The sequence below is a fragment of the Panthera uncia genome (genome assembly GCF_023721935.1).
Source record: "Panthera uncia isolate 11264 chromosome C1 unlocalized genomic scaffold, Puncia_PCG_1.0 HiC_scaffold_4, whole genome shotgun sequence".
Lineage (NCBI taxonomy): Eukaryota > Metazoa > Chordata > Mammalia > Carnivora > Felidae > Panthera > Panthera uncia.
Genome location: NW_026057585.1, coordinates 87481270 through 87497552, shown reverse-complemented (window position 1 = coordinate 87497552; position 16283 = coordinate 87481270).

The window sequence follows — 16283 nt, the reverse complement described above, 5'->3', positions numbered from 1 at the left end:
CTGGAACATGGAGGCCTGGGTTTGAGCCCCAGCTCAGCCTCCTCTGGGCACGCCGTTTAATCTCCCTAAACCTCCACTTTCTCTTCTAAACGCCAGAAGAGAGTGACGCTGCCCTGCGGAAGCACAGGGTTGACCAGGGCTGGGAAAGCTCATGACACAAAGGCCTGCGGAGATGCTCACAGTCAGAGAATGTGCTCCCCCGGGGGGGAATAATTGGGTAGTGACAGCCAGTTCCGATACGCACTGTAGATATTATTATTAATATTTTATTGCAACGCATCATAGCCTTTTTAAGCGTAGTTAAAATACCAACCTTAGGAAGACCAGAAGAAGGTGTAATCATTCACCCATGTGATGCCAAGGGGGAGTGAGGGGTCTGCCTGGAAATACAGACCTGGATGACCGTCCTCCCCCTCGGGAACCTGACAAGGGAGCAGAGGGGACGCATAAAGAAACAGGCAAACTCCATTCAGCCGTCCCCCTGGTACTTACGGGGCCACTAGGGACACGATGGAACAAGACAGCCTCTGCTCTCAGGAAGCTTCCAAAGGAAGCGGGGAGGCAGATGTTCATCCAACAGGCACTCAAATATGTAATTACAAACTGTGGTAAGGGTTAAGAGGAGGAAGCAGAGTGCTATGGAGGCATGTCATGGGAGATCTTGATTTAATGGTGGTGGGAGGGTCAGGGATGATGTCTCTGAGTCCGGCAAGATCTGAAGCGGTTTAATAAGGGGTGATGGGGTGGGGACAGAGGGCCCGAGGAGAGGAGGGGGAAGAGTGCTCCTAAGGCAGTGTGGCTGGAACCCAGTGGGCAGAAGGGATGGGGTCCCTTGCAGAGCCCGCTGGGTCTGCCAGATGGTGGAAACAGGGACCGGTTGCAGGGGAGGGGCAGTGAGAACGGTTGTTCATTCTGGAATGAATGCCGATGGGGCAGCGTGGAAGAAGGGTGGGCATAATGTGGCCGATGGAAGGGGCTGGCAGGAGGATGCGGAGATGGGGGGAGATTGGGGAGCTCTTTGGAGACCTGGCGTTGCATTCGCCCAAACGGAGGTGGCTTCAGAAGGGGTCCTTGTGTGATAAGCTCTGTGAGGGAGGAAGGTCTGACCAAAGCTGACTTGAGGGGCTTTGGGGCAGTCCTCCCAGAGGGAGCCCATCTCTCCGGGGCTGTGGAATGGGTTGCAGCACCCCCTGGTGGAGACGAAGGGGAAAGAGTCTCGGCCGCTGAACTCTGGGAGTTTCCGTGTGCTTGCGGAGCCCTCAGAGAAATGAAACTAAGGTATGTTGAGTCCTGGCCTGTGCCAGGCCCTATTCCAAGTGCTTTACCTTCAGCGCCTCCTTTAATCCCCACAACAACCCTAGGACGTCGGTGCTGTTACAACTCCCATTTTACAGAGGAGAAAACTGAGGCTCAAAGAGGCATCGCCCCTGGCCTGCGAACTCCAGCCGGGCTGACTCCAGTCCCACCTTCTCACCACGGTGTCATTACTGCTCTTGTGGTTTGCGGTGACTAGAGCCTGGGAGAGTCAGAGAAGGGGGAGGGATGAGACTAGAGAGTTGGGCTCACCAAACACTGACGCGCTGCCCGTGACAGGTTAGGGGATCTGGACTCGGCTGTGGCGGAATGGGTAGCACGCTCTTAGGGAAGAGGTGATGAGGTCAGATGTGCTTTTTGGAGAAATCTCTCTGTGTGACCACATAGGGGGAACCGATGGGGGGGGGAGGATTCCAGAGGGGGAGACACTTGGAGCAGAAGGGCGCTGGGCGGCAGGAGTGGACTCCAGACAGACAGTTCCAAGATAGAGTCAACAGGGTGGTTGGCAGGTGGGGTGAGGGGTGAGCAATCAAACTTGGGTAACAGGATGATGCTATTTTATTCATGCGCAGAGCAAACATTTACTGAGCACCTACTAAGTGCCAGGTTCTGAGCAAAGTGCTGAGAACATAGAGGGAAACAAATGAAATTGGTAACCGAGGAAGCCAAGGAGGGAGGTGGGAAAGGCAGGGAGAGGAAGGGAGAGGAGACAATGATGAGTTTGGTCTGGGATGTATTGAGTGAGTGAGGTGGGGATAGCTTTGTGGCAATGTCCAAGGGGCATCGGATAAAGGGCCTGGGACTCGGGACAGAGGCACATTTGAGATATAGGATTTTGAAAATCGAGGCTTGAGCACAACTTCGTAAATTTGCTGAAAATCATTGAACTGTACACTTAACCTGAGTAAATTTTTAGGACATAAATTAGATCTCAATAAAGTTCAAAAATGCAATTAGAAAAAAAAAGTCTCAAAAAAGTCATGAAACAGGGAGGGGGCGAACATCCCAGAGGGAAGGCAGAGGACAGGAGGGAAGGTCTGGTAACAGGACTGGATGGGGGGGGGGGGGGTAACATGGTGTGGCTGAATTTGGGCAACTTGTGAGGGAACAGAAGGACATGTGCCTTGCTCACAGGCCAGTTGCACGAATAACCAGGCTATTGAGCACTGACCCCCTGCATCCTAGGTTGAATCAATCCTCCTGACAACCCCAGAAGTGAGATGCCATCCACATTTTCTATTTGGGGAAACTGAGGTTCCGAGAGGTTAAGCAAGTTACCCAAAGAGACATTGCCTTTATTAAAGGAGTAGAATCAGTTCAGTCCAGGTCTGTTGGTCCCAAAATTTTGTTTTTTAATTAACACTCTGGACCAAGTTTGGCCACATACAACAAATGTCCCCATCCAAGAAGAGGCAGGAAGTGGTGCTGGAACGTGGAACCAATGCAGGGAGACCTGGGGCTGAGACCCTGGCGCTACAATGGCGCCATCTGCTGGCCCATATGGGCAGGTGCTCATTCCCCAACTTGGCGCGATTCTGTCAACACAGTTTCCTTCCACCAGCCCTGAGAGGCTAGTAGGCAGGGATTATTGTCTGGCCTCAGTTTACCAGTGAGGAGACCAGGGCTTAGAGAGGAGAAACTGACTGAGTAGCAGAGGACCCAGGATTCAAATCCATCCATGTTCATGAGAAGCTCTCCACATCCTGTCTGCCCCCAGGGTGGACTGAGGGCATCCAGGGACCTCAAGGTCAATCCCCTCCCTTGCGGCCTTACTCATGGGAAAACAGCTTCAGGTCATGGCCTGACCTACCAAGGTACATCTTTGTGCGGGCGGGCGTTTCCGCTGGCAGAGTTACTCCAGGATCTGCCGGAATGATGCTGGGTTTTCAGGCTGGGCAGAGGAAGTCCCATCCCCTCTCCACTAGGGAACCTAAGCCAGGCAGCGTTTCTCTTAGGAGAAATGACTGCCCTTTCTCCTTCCCGAACCCGTCAGATATAGAGTCTCGGGTTCAGAAAGGAGGGAGGGGAAGAAAAGTAAGGAGGTCCAGGTAGCAGGGGCGACAAGGAGCTGGGAGAGAGGCAAGGCACCTGCAGAGGGCAGAGGATGGGGCCAGAGAAAGGCCAAGATGGTGCATAATGACAGCCAAGATCCTAAGCTGAGCTGCCACTATTAAGGGACAGGCACTGCGGTAGGTGCTTTATGGGGAGATGACCCTTAACCCCCTCAATGACCCCGACAGACAGGAAGGATTATTACCCTCATGTACAATTGAGGGACAATATCAGGGAGTTTGAATAATGTGCTCAAGGTCACACGCAAGCAGATATGAAGCTGGAGTCTAAACCCAGGAAGCAAGACTCCCAGGAGAAAGGGAATGACGGAAAGTGGAGAGAAAGGGGCAAAACAAGTTATTGGGGAAGAGATCAGGCTGGGTGTGGGGAGGAAGCAAAGGGGTCCTGCTGCTGGGGGGTCTTGTCACCGAGCGTATGGATGTGCATGTGTCACGGGGAGGGAGAGGGTCTGAGAGTCTCTTGCCATGTCTTGGCGACAGCCATGAGGAGCCTGACAGGTTTCTTGTCCCCCACATTTCTGGGTTGACTCCTAGTCACCCTTCTCGACTCAGCTGAGGAGTCACCTGCCCTGGGAAGCTGACCCCGGAGAGGCTGATCGAGGTGGCTTCTCCCCCAGCTGCTCTGGCCCAGCCAGAAATCAGGTAAGTCTGGTTCTCTGACCCCTTCTCCTGGTTGTCCTGGGAGGTGGGCACTGAGGCCAGGCCCAGGGGACAGGAAGGAAGGAGGACAAGGCTGGAGAAGACCGGCGGCGTGTCCCCTGCCCTCCCCAACCACTGCCCCAGGTGGTTGGGTTCCTCTTTGCCCACACCCTCCTTCTCCAGGAATCAAGGGGGCTAGGTAAACCATCCTGGGGCAGCCGAGCCCGACCACCCCGCCAGGCACCTGGCCAGGTACCATCCTCCCTCGAGACTGTTCCCTCAGCATCCCTAGGAACAGCGGTAACGGTAACGGAAATAGGAAACTCCTCTGCGTTTGCAAGCCTCATCCAGAAGCAGGGCTTGGAATAGTGACAGTGGGGGAAGAGGGCGAGGGAGGGTGTTAGACAGACCCTGCTGTTTACCTCTAAGAGGCACGTGAGCCTCAACCTCCTCATACGGAAAGGGGGTAATAACAGTACCGATTTCAGAGTTTGCTGTGAAGGTTACATAAAGTCCAATAAACACTAGATGCCGCCCCTACTGACACTAAATAGGGAAGCATCATCCTTCGTATTCCATCCCTCGCTGACATTAACATCTCACATTCACTGAGCACTTACTAGAAGCCAGATACCATTGTTAGCACCTTACCTGTACCCAGTCACCTAATCCTCACCGTGTCCTTGTGTTTGTTTTACAACAAAGACAGGGAGTCTGAGGCACGGCAGGGTGCCCAGCGAGTAAGGGGTGGAGCTGGGAGTCGAGCTGGACGTCCCTAACCGCTCTGCCACACGCTTATATGGTCGAGTTGTAAGCAGTTTCCGTGTCACTCTGTCATTGGGAAGGGTCACCATATTTGCCTCGCTGCAGTTTGTGCCATTCAGCATTTTCTGATCACTCGTTGCTGCCAGGTCCTGTGCTGGGATAGAAAAGGGGGCAACAAAGGGCTCCCAGTCTGGTTGGGGATAGACGTCTTAAGAAAATCCACACTGAAAAAAAAAAAGAGAGAGAGAAAATCCACACTAGCAGGCGATAGGTTCCATGGCAGTGCTTCTGCCAGGCACAGAGGAGGGAAAAACAAACCTTGGAATAGATGACCAAAAGCAGAATGTTTGGCTGAAAGAGAATGAGTGTTTGTCAGCTGAGCAGGGTCTTGAAGGATGAATAGGAGTTTGACAGGCAAAGAGGGAGAAAGAAGATTCCAGAGAGAAGGAGCAGCAGGTTCAAAGGCAAGGTGCCACAGTAGGTTCAGGGAAGCGATCATTTGATCAAACTGGAGGGTAAAGACGAGGAGGCGGTGTGGCTGTTTCCGGGAACCAGGGTTTTTTCACGGGGGAGCTAATGGTGGCACTCCAGGGCAATGTTTTTTTGGTTTTGTTTCTGTTTCTCTGGTTTGGCGACCTGTACTTTCTTTTTTGTACAGTTCTGTATCCCCCAAATTCTCGTGTTATAATTTCTTTAATCATAAAAATGTAGATAAATGTGGTTTGTACTTTTTTCGAATTACCTCTTTATCGACATATAGCCGACACACAATGTTAGTTTCAAGTGCACAACAGACACACAATGTTACACAGTTTCAAGTGCACAACACAGTGATTCCCCGAGTCTATAGCTTATGCTACGCTCACCACAAATGTAGCTACCGTCTGTCACCATGCGACACTATTGCAATTCGGCTGACTATATTCCCCAGGCTGCACCTTTCATCCCCACGACTCCTTCATTCTACAGGGCAATGTTTGAAAAACTGGCTGTGTGGACTTAGGTCAATTCCTTAACCTCTCTGAACCGCCACTTTCTTTTCTGTAAACTGGAGTATAATTAATATAAACTACCTCGGAGGACTCTAGTGAGGGTTAGACGAAATAATTTCTGTTAAGTGGCTGAAGCAAAGTAAGTGCTTGCTAAATGCTAGCTGCTGTTACTGTTACTGCTGTCACTATTATGAATATGTATAAAGCGGTGACTTTAAAAATAAAAAAAACGAGCCAATTTCCTTTTCTCAGATGGACTCCCAGAAGTGGACAAGGAATTTACTGGATTAGCCAGCACATACTGAATTAATAACGCTGAATTCTTTGCACAGAATCTCCCTCCTTCAGATTTAAAGGCAAAGTTCACAGTTTTATATTAACCCCCAGGAGCATCCAGAAGCAGGAAACATGGGAAGAGACCCAATGTCTCCAATAACCCTGGGTTTTGTTTCAAAGTGTTTCAAAGCACTTATTACAAGCTATCATTATGTATCTGTGCACTTTATCTTTTTAACCTTTTCTCGAGCTAGAACACACATAAAAGCACACAAAGCGCCTGGGTGGCTCAGTTGGCGTCGGACTCTTGATTTTGGCTCAGGTCGTGATCTCACCATTGGAGGGGGATTCTCTCTCTCTCCCCCTCTCTCTGCCCCTCCTGTGTGCTCATTCTCTCTCTCTCTCTCTCTCTCTCTCAAAATAAATTTTTTTTAATGGGTAAAAACCTGACAAATCCTAAGTGTACAGCTCAATACGTTGTCACAAACTGAACACGTCTGCATAACCTGATCGAGAAACGAACATGACCAGTCCCCGGAAGCCCCCTTCTCTGGCCTCCCAGTCATGTCTTCCCCCAGAGGTAGCTGCTGTTTGAGAATTCTCTGTTTATCAATGTCCTAGCACCTGTATCCTCTATGTGTTACTTTCTTTGGGCTGCAGTAACAAATTGCTACAAACTTGGTGGCTTTAAAACAACAGAAATTTATATTCTTACAGTTCTGGAGGCCGGAAGTCTGAAATCAAAATGCCGGCATGGGTTGGTTCCTTCTGAAGGCTCAAAGGGAGAATCCATTCCATGCCTTTCTCCTTTTTCTGGTGGCCACGGGCAAAATCCTTGGCGTTCTTGGAGTGTGACAGCCCTCCAGTCTCTTCTGCCTCCACAAGGCCGTTCCCTCGATGTCCCTCTGTGTCCTGTCTCCTATAACGACATTCTCTTTGGATTTAGGGCCCACCGTCACCCAGTATGATCCCATCTCCATCCTTAATTACAACTGCAAAGACCCAAATAAGGTCATATTCTGAGTGGATATGAATTTCGGGGAGGACCCTATGCAACCCACCACAGCCTGTATGACCGCAAGCCCCAGAAAGGCAAGCAGTGTCACTTATCTGTGGGTCCCTGGAACCTGGCCCAGGGCCTGGCCCAGATGAGCTGCTCACGACACGTTGGCTGAATAGGTGAATGGCCGTCCATCTTTATCAGGGCCACCAACGCTGGGCACCTGACACGCGCTGGGTGTCAGTGATTGGTGGGTGACCGAGATTCAGACATGGGTCGAGGGTGAATGCAGAGGGTATTCATGGCAATAGGCGCTGTCCCCCGAGCACTTCCTTTGTGCCCCCTGCTTTCTGTGTGTGGTTCCACTTAATCCGACTTTATGGATAAGTCGGGGAGCTGTATGTCCCGATTTACCAGGGACGGTCTCAGTTTGTGCCCACTGTCCCAGTATAATGAGTGTGTATGTCATGCTCACGCTCCCCTTTATTTCTTAGAAGGGTTAATGAAGAATGTGGTCACCCCACAGATAAGGCAGCTGAGGCCTTAAAAAGTCCTGAAGGGAATACATTCAGCACCTGATTTGTACCCACCTGAGGATCTAAAGCCCTTACCCTCAACTGCTGCTTTGGTGGTTGTGAAATAGGAAAGGTTTCTTGGCAGGGATCAGCTGGTGTCACCCAGCCATCTCCAGAGAGAGGGTACAGGCTGGACATCCTCCTGGGACCACCAGAGGCCAGCTCCTCCCTGCTCTGGCCCAGGATCTTGGAGAAGCGGGTGTTCGTGAGGAAGAATGGAGAGCCTGGAGGACCCTGGATTGGAGGGTAACAGCCCTCAGAGATGGAGGGTGAGAAGAAGGGGCCCTCCTGGTCAGGCAACCCCTCAGGAGAAAGGTCTCTAAGGGAGAAAGCCCCCGGGGGGCGTGACCCCTTTTCCCTGCTGCCCAAGAAGAAGAGGCCTATAGAAAAGACAGGAAAGCTTCTGAACGTTGGCACAACAGGGGGCTCGCTCTGAACTCTGCATCTTTCTCTTCAAGCTTCTTCCTTCTCCAGATTCGCCTTCTTGATCCATGAACTCCCAACCACACGGACCGGCTACATAATTCCCAGGGCCCGGTGCAAAATGGAAATGCAGGGCTTGGAGCTTCTTTAAAAGTTATTAATAACTTCACGACAGTGACAGCAGGGCCTGAAACAAGAACCGGGCCCTTCTGAGTGTGGGATGGTCACACGCCTCTGAAGCCAGCCTTGCAATCACCCAACACCCACGCTGGAGACCTGGCTGCCATTTTGCAACCTCTCCCTCCCCCGAGTCGCCTACATCGAGTCCTGTGAATTCGAACTCGTAAACGGCTGCCCTTTCTCTGCCCCTTCTCTGCCCCGAACGCCATGCCTCTGGTTTAGGCAGCATTTCTCACCCCTGGACAACAGCAGCCATTCAAACAGCTTCCAGTCTTGCCTGCTCCGGCCCATCCTTCCCTTTGCAGCCAGAGAGAGCGTTCCCTACAGGCCACCTTGACCGTCCCAGTCACCTCCCAATGGCACCTGCAATGGAATGAACTGTGTCCCCCCCCCCCCCGAATTCGTGTGGTAATGCCCTAAGCCCCGATGTGACTGTATTGGGAAATAGGGCCTCTAAGAGGTAATGCAGATGAAATGAGGTCATAGGGTGGGGCCCTGATCTGATTGGATGGGTGTCCTGATGAGAAGAGACACCAGTGAGTTTGCCCCCACCCCCTGCCCAGCTAGAGCATAGAGGAAACAATGCCACGTGAGGACCCAGGAAGAAGGTGGCCATCCGCAAGCCAGGAAGAGGCCATCACCAGAAACGGAATCTGTTGCCACCATGATCTTGGTCTTGGGCTGCTGGCCTCCAGAACTATAAGAAAATAGACTTCTGTCGTGTAAGCCGTGGAGCCTGTGGTGCTGCCATGGCAGGCCTGTGCTGACGAACACAGCTCCCCACTGCCGAGGTTCCGTTCATGGGCTTTGTGGCCCTGTGTGGTTGGGACATACCTTCTCCAGCTACCGGAGAACATCTTTCCTGTCCCTCGCTTCTCGTTCCTGGCAGCCCTTCCAAGAGGCTGGAGGCCAAAGAGCAGGGCCAAGGGTGCAAGGAGAGGTTAACTTTGCACTACCTCCTTCCCAGGGAGAATTTCAACGGTGTCTTCTGGGAATGGGTCATTCATTTACTCAGTCAACAAACATCCATTGCTTTCCCAGTGAGGGCGGGGCCCTAGGCCAGGTGCTAGGACACTCACAGCAGTTGCCTGCGTGTCCCCACCAGGGGACACACAGACACCAGCCATCACACTGTATTGAAAGAGTGTCTCCCTGGCAAGTAGTGGGAAAGGGAGGACTCAGATCAGACGAGCCTGGATGCAAATTCAGCCTCACTCTTCATTAGTGGATGATCCTGGGCAATCCACACGCCCCACTTTTTTTTTTTTTTTTTTAATCTTGAAAATGGTCCTTATGTCTGTCTGTTTGGATTAGCAGTTCTCAAACTTTTTGGTCTCAGGAAACCTGTACACTCTTTTTCCCTTCCTTCCTTCCTTTCAAATTGATTTCATTATTTTTAGAGACAGAGAACAAGCAAGGGAGGGGTAGAGAGAGAGGAAAAGAGAGAATCCCAAGGAGGCTCCGCACCATCACCACAGAGCCCAATGCAGGCCTGAAACTCATGAACCGTGAGATCATGACCTGCGTGGAAATCAAGAGTCAGATGTTCAACCGACTGAGCCACCCAGGCGCTCCTAGGACCCTGCACGCTCTTTATCATTCTTGGAGACCCTACGGGTCTTTTTTTAATGTGAGTTATTTCTTGCAGTATTTACCGTGTTGGAAACTAAAACTGAGAAATCCTTAACACCCAAGAACACATGTATATTCCATTTCCCATTAGAGTAATGACATAAACCTGCCCCAAGACCTGTGCCCAACCAGAAAAGTGAGAAACAAAATCCCAGCTCCCAGCTCCAACTTTTTTTTTCAACGTTTTTTATTTATTTTTGGGACAGAGAGAGACAGAGCATGAACGGGGGAGGGGCAGAGAGAGAGGGAGACACAGAATCGGAAACAGGCTCCAGGCTCCGAGCCATCAGCCCAGAGCCCGACGCGGGGCTCGAACTCACGGACCGCGAGATCGTGACCTGGCTGAAGTCGGACGCCCAACCGACTGCGCCACCCAGGCGCCCCTCCCAGCTCCAACTTTATGAGGAAGCAGAAGCCACCTTTAAACATTTAACCTGAAAAACAATTTTTTAGGTTAACAACTCAGACGACAACAGATATTGGCGAGGATGCGGAGAAAGAGGATCTCTTTCGCATTGTTGGTGGGAACGCAAACTGGTGCAGCCACTCTGGAAAACAGTCTGGAGGTTCCTCGAAAAACTAAAAATAGAACTACCCTACGACCCAGCAATTGCACTACTAGGCATTGATCCACGGGATACAGGTGTGCTGTTTCGAAGGGACACGTGCACCCCCATGTTTATAGCAGCGCTATCAACAATAGCCGAAGTATGGAAAGAGCCCAAATGTCCGTCGACGGATGAATGGATAAAGAAGATGTGGGAGATATAGACAATGGAGTATTACTCGGCAATCAAAAAGAATGACCTCTTGCCATTTGCAACTACGTGGATGGAACTGGAGGGTATTATGCTAAGCGAAATTAGTCAGAGAAAGACAAATGACTTCACTCATATGAAGACTTTAAGAGACAAAACAGATGAGCATAAGGGAAGGGAAGCAAAAATAATACAAAAACGGGGAGGGGGACAAAACATAAGAGACTCTCAAATGGAGAGAACAAACAGAGGGCTGCTGGAGGGGTTGTGGGAGGGGAGATGGGCTAAGTGGGTAAGGGGCTTAAGGAATCTACTCCTGAAATCATTGTTGCAGTATATGCTAACTAACTTGGATGGAAATTATAAAAAAAATAATAAATTATTAGATTAAGAAAAACCACACAATATTTTAGGGGCACCCTGCTGGCTCAGTCTGTAGAACATGTGACTCTTGATCTTGGGGTCATGACCTCAAGCCTCATGGTGGGCACAGAGATTACTTGAATTTTTGTGCGTGTGTGTGCTTAAAACCAGCAGTACAGGGGTGCCTGGGTGGCTCAGTCGGTTAAGCGGCCGACTTCGGCTCAGGTCACGATCTCGCGGTCCGTGGGTTCGAGCCCCGCGTCGGGCTCTGTGCTGACCACTCAGAGCCTGGAGCCTGTTTCAGATTCTGTGTCTCCCTCTCTCTGAGCCTCCCCTGTTCATGCTCTGTCTCTCTCTGTCTCAAAAAAATAAATAAACGTTAAAAAAAAATTTTTTTTTTTTAAAAACCCAGCAGTACAGATATGCAGAATGGTGATACCAGCTGCTAATCTGTGGAACTATTTCTCCTTCAGTTGAACAGCAGCAGCTGCCCTAAACCCTGTGAGGGTCCTCAGCACTGTGGCAGCCTCAGCCCACCCCAGAGGCCCTCACTGTCATAAATAATTCTAGAAAGAATGCTCCCAAAATTGTACCTCCTTTTGATAAATCCCTAGAATCAAATTGAGCGAAAAGGATACACATTTCAACGCTTTAGATTCAGATTTCCAAAATGCCCTGGAGAGAGTTTATATTGACTGAAATGCCCACCAACAAAGTATGAAAAGTGCCCATTTTGGGGCACCTGGCCGGCTTAGCTGGGGGAACACGTGACTCTTGATCTCAGGGCCATGAGTTCATGCCCCATGTTGGGGGTAGAGATTTTAAAAATTATTAAAATTAAAACATTTTTTTAAATTTAAAATTTATTAAAATTATTTAAAATACAAAACTTAAAAAAAAAAAAAAAAAAAAAAAAGAAAGCGCCCATGTTCCCACATCTCCCCAACGTTCTTTATAGTTTTTTCATGCTTGAAAACCTCGAAGGTAAAAAACGGTACGTTACTTCAATTTGATTTTCTTTGATTCCTCAAAATGTTTAATGTTCTTTCTTGGTTTATTGGCAATTTGCCTATATGCGTGTTGGTAGGGCCTCTTCTTATGGATCTGTAACAAATCTTTGTATATGAATGTGATGGAATTCCAGAGTAAACTCTTAATTCCGGAACGGATTTGGGGATTGATTCTCCCTCTCCTACCCCCTCTAACGTTTTCCACAGAATCAAGAATAATTTTTAGCCAATCTGGGAAGGCTTTTTATAAAAGAAACCTTAACAAGATGGAAAATAAGAGCTACTGAGACTACAGGTGCTTTTCGTTTGGGAGGATTTTGCTCTCCGGTCTACCCTTCCCTACTTCCAACCGTGGAAGGGTTGCTGTGTTCTTTGTAGCCAGAAAAACTGAGTCATACCTCGTGTGATCTTTCTGGCTTGCTTTACTCTCTGGGCCAAGTGGGTCCCCACCCAGGAAACGTCCTCACTCACAAGCTGTGCTTATGCAGGTAAGACACGACCTATTGTCATTTCGCCAAACCCTGATGCACCGTGTCTCTGCCATCGACCGGCTGGCTGTGTGTCCTTGCATGAGTCCCTTAACCTCGCTGTGTCTCAACTCCCTTTGAAATGGGGAAGGCGTTACCTCTCAAGGATTTTTGTGAAGATTAGATAAAGTATTTAAGGCGCTGGACACAGCATAGGCGCTTAAGAAACACCTGTCAAACTAACGACTGATGAGTGTTTTCCTTTCAGTTTGTTCTTGGCCTGTGTGGGGGTGTATCTTTGTTTAGCTTTCCCTTTTTTTCAGCTGAAAACTCTTTCAACTTTTCGGAACAATAATATACCAAACCCCTTTGCCTTCACCTCCAGGGGATAGGAACCTTTGGCGACAAGCAATAGAAATTAACTGGAGCTTAATTAGCAAAGAAGGAAGTGGGGGAAATTTATGACAAAGACTCAGGAGTGTCTCAAAGATTCTAAGAGCTTGAGGGCGCCTGGGTGGCTCAGTCGGTTGGACGTCCGGCTTCAGCTCAGGTCACGATCTCGCGGTCTGTGGGTTCGAGCCCCGTGTCAGGCTCTGTGCTGACAGCTAGGAGCCTGGAGCCCGTTTCCAATCCTGTGTCTCCCCCTCTCTCTGCCCCACCCCCACTCATGCTCTGTCTCTCTCTGTCTCAAAAATAAAAATAAACATTAAAAAAAAAAAGATTCTAAGAGCTTGAAATGGGGATTCTTCTCCCTGTTTCTCCCTGAAGGTGTGCTGTGTTTCTGTCTCTCTCTCATTCTGTCTCCCTGATTCCCTCTCTCTCTCTCTCTCTCTCTCTCTCTCTCTCTAGACTGGCTTTCTCCACCATTGTAGCCACCACCAACTGCCTCTCCCAGTTACAGTCTTTACCATGTGCAGAGACTCACTAACTGACCCTAAATCCCTAAGCCAGGATCCGGATAGAGAGATTTTGATTGGCCCAGATTTGGCCACATCCAAGCAGATGCTGTCCCTTCAGAAATACTCAGTAGGTAACTGCCAGAGGGCCAATGAGTTCATCAAAGTTCTTCCGTTGCAGGGAAAGACTGGGCCAACTGAGAAGTTTGAGTTCTCAAAGGGATTAGTGTAGAAATGACCAGAAATTGAATCCAGAGCTCCCAGAATTGAGCCCAGAAGGTCAGAGCTTAAAAGACATTCATGCAGGGATACCTGGGGGGCTCAGTCAGTTGAGCATCCAGCTCTTGATTTCGACTCAGGTCATGATCCCAGGGTCATGGGATTGAGCCCCAGGTCAGGCTCCATGCTGAGTGTGGAGCCTGCTTAGGATTCTCTCTCCTTCTCTCTCTTTCTCTCTCTCTCTCTCTCTCTCTCTCTCTCACTCAAAAAGACATTCATATATTACTTAGTCTAACCTCTTCCCACATTTTATAGGGAAGGAATGGGGTCCAGAGGTATGTGTTTTTCTGAGAGGCACTCCAGCCAATCAGTGACTGCCCTGGAACCAGAGCTCCTGGCTTCATGGTTCAATCTCAAGGTTTCAGAAGGCCAGACTTGATTTCTCTGAGAGCAGTGCTCTCCGATAGAACTTTTTGTGATGATGGAAATGTTTCACATCCATGCTGTTCAATATGGAGGCTCTTAAGCACTTCACATATGGCCATTATAGTTGAGAAACTGAATTTTAAATTTTACTTAATTTTAATTAATCTAAATTTAAGTCACCACATATGGATAGTGACTACCATATTGAACAGGACAGTCCTACAGCTTGAAGCCTTCTGATCACTCAGGAAAGGAGTAGACAACAAATCCCCAGTAGATGAAGAATCAGAAGATAAAAATAGATAATCCATGCAAGCAAATATATAGAGAAAACCATTACTTTGTAAAAGTATTTGGTAATTATGGAAATGTAAAACAAAATTGCTTTAAGCTCTCTCCTTTTTGCCTATAAAATTGGTGAAAATAATTAACAAATGTAAATTATACCATTTAATCTCCCAATAACCTTGTGAAATAATAATTTCAAGTGTTCTCAGAATGCCTGTCTCCACCCTTTGTGACTTCATCCCCTGATCCGTTGTTAATATTACTCCCTACCTCAGAGGGTGTTTTCTAGGGGCAAGTGGAAAAATGCATGTAAAGGGCTCAGCACAGACCTGGATGTGATAGGTGCTCAATATATGTGAGCTGGGATTATTATCTGCATTTCACACGAGGCTCAGAGAGGCAACCAACTTGGTCCACATTGCCCACCGAGTAAGGGCTGGAGCCAGGATTCCCACTCAGGTCTCTCTGGCTCCAAAGCCTTCTTCTGAGTTGTCTCTTTATATGGCTCAGGGTCCCTTAGAACCCTCCCTTCTCCCCCGACTCATCCCTTCCTTATACCTTTACCACTAGAACCCTGGTGACTCTGTGGGGTGTCTAGACCGGATAGTCCCTCAGACCTGGCTCCTGAGCGCCCCTCCACACATTGAGAGCTGCCCGGGCTATGCACTGGTGGGGCTGCTGAGGGACCTGCTGGTCTCCTGGCAAGTCCTGCTGCCGCCCATGGGGAGGAAGCTCCCCTCCGTCCTGCAAGAAGAGAGGGAGAGTAAGGTCGCCCCGGTGAAAATGAAGAGGAGGTGGAGGAGGGGTGAGCAAACCACCAAGTGGCAGAGCTGAGACTTGCCTGGTCTTTGGATTCCAAAGCCAGTTTCCTTCCCAATGCTCCACAGATCCTCAGAAGCAGGAACTGAGAGTCCCGGAAGGGGTGATGCACAGAACCATCCCACGGGCTTCACTTTGCCTTTTACGAACTCATGGGACTTACGGCTAAGAAACTGCTAACACACCAAGATGCCACATAACTAGCGAAAAGCCAGGCTTAGATGGAGGCGAAATTAGCTACACGATCCAACCACTCGCAAATCATTTCTCTACCACCACCTGTATCCAAAGATGAGGGGCCAGTAAGAATACCCTCCAGCTGTCCCCAGGCTCCCAGCTGCCCTGGTTGTAAGACCAGGTTAATCTGTGGCGTGTGGTTAGAGCATCCCCATGTGTTTTTACTTTGTCATAAGTTTTTTTAAAGGACCAGTCATCAGCATCATCAGGATTTATGAGTGTGGGAGCTGATCTTGAAAGACCACAACACTCAGAGGTAAGTGGACACCCAGGCTCAGAGGGACTAAGGGACCACTGGGGGAGAGGGGCAGAGCCAAGACTCTAATCCTATTAGGTTGGCCTTCTCGGGAGCCTGTTCTTTCCGCCACCTTTCCCTGCATCTAACTGGTCCAGAGGCACAGAGCCTACTCCTCAGGAACTGATGTACGGGTGGCTCCAGAAGTTCTGGAGGATGCCAGCACTGTCCCGGCCTCAGACTACAGTCTGGTAGCTTGATCTTCAATGCTGGGGCCAGCCCTTCTGTGTGGGAGACTGGGAGACTGGCCCCTCTCGCTCATCTTCTTCCCATGTCCTACCCTAAATATTCATTCAACGACCCAGTGCTGGGACCACAGAAATGAGCAGGGAGTGATTCAGGCACGAGTTCACTGAGCGGCAGTGCTGGACTCTGGCTGAGATTCTGGGGTCAATTTGAGTTCTGCTACTTTCTCCCAAGGGATCCGGCTCCTGAGCCTCATTTTCCTCATGTCCCAGGTAGAAATAGCAGCAGCATAAGAGTGATGGTGCGTACAGGGCTCAGGGCCTAAAGGTAGTGGCCATTCTGCGTTCGTTCACCACACTCAGGGTTTGCCACAAGTCAGGCTGTGTGCAGGCTGCCGGAGGCAGGGATAAATCCATGTGGTTTGTCCTAAGAGGGGCACCTGGCTGGCTCA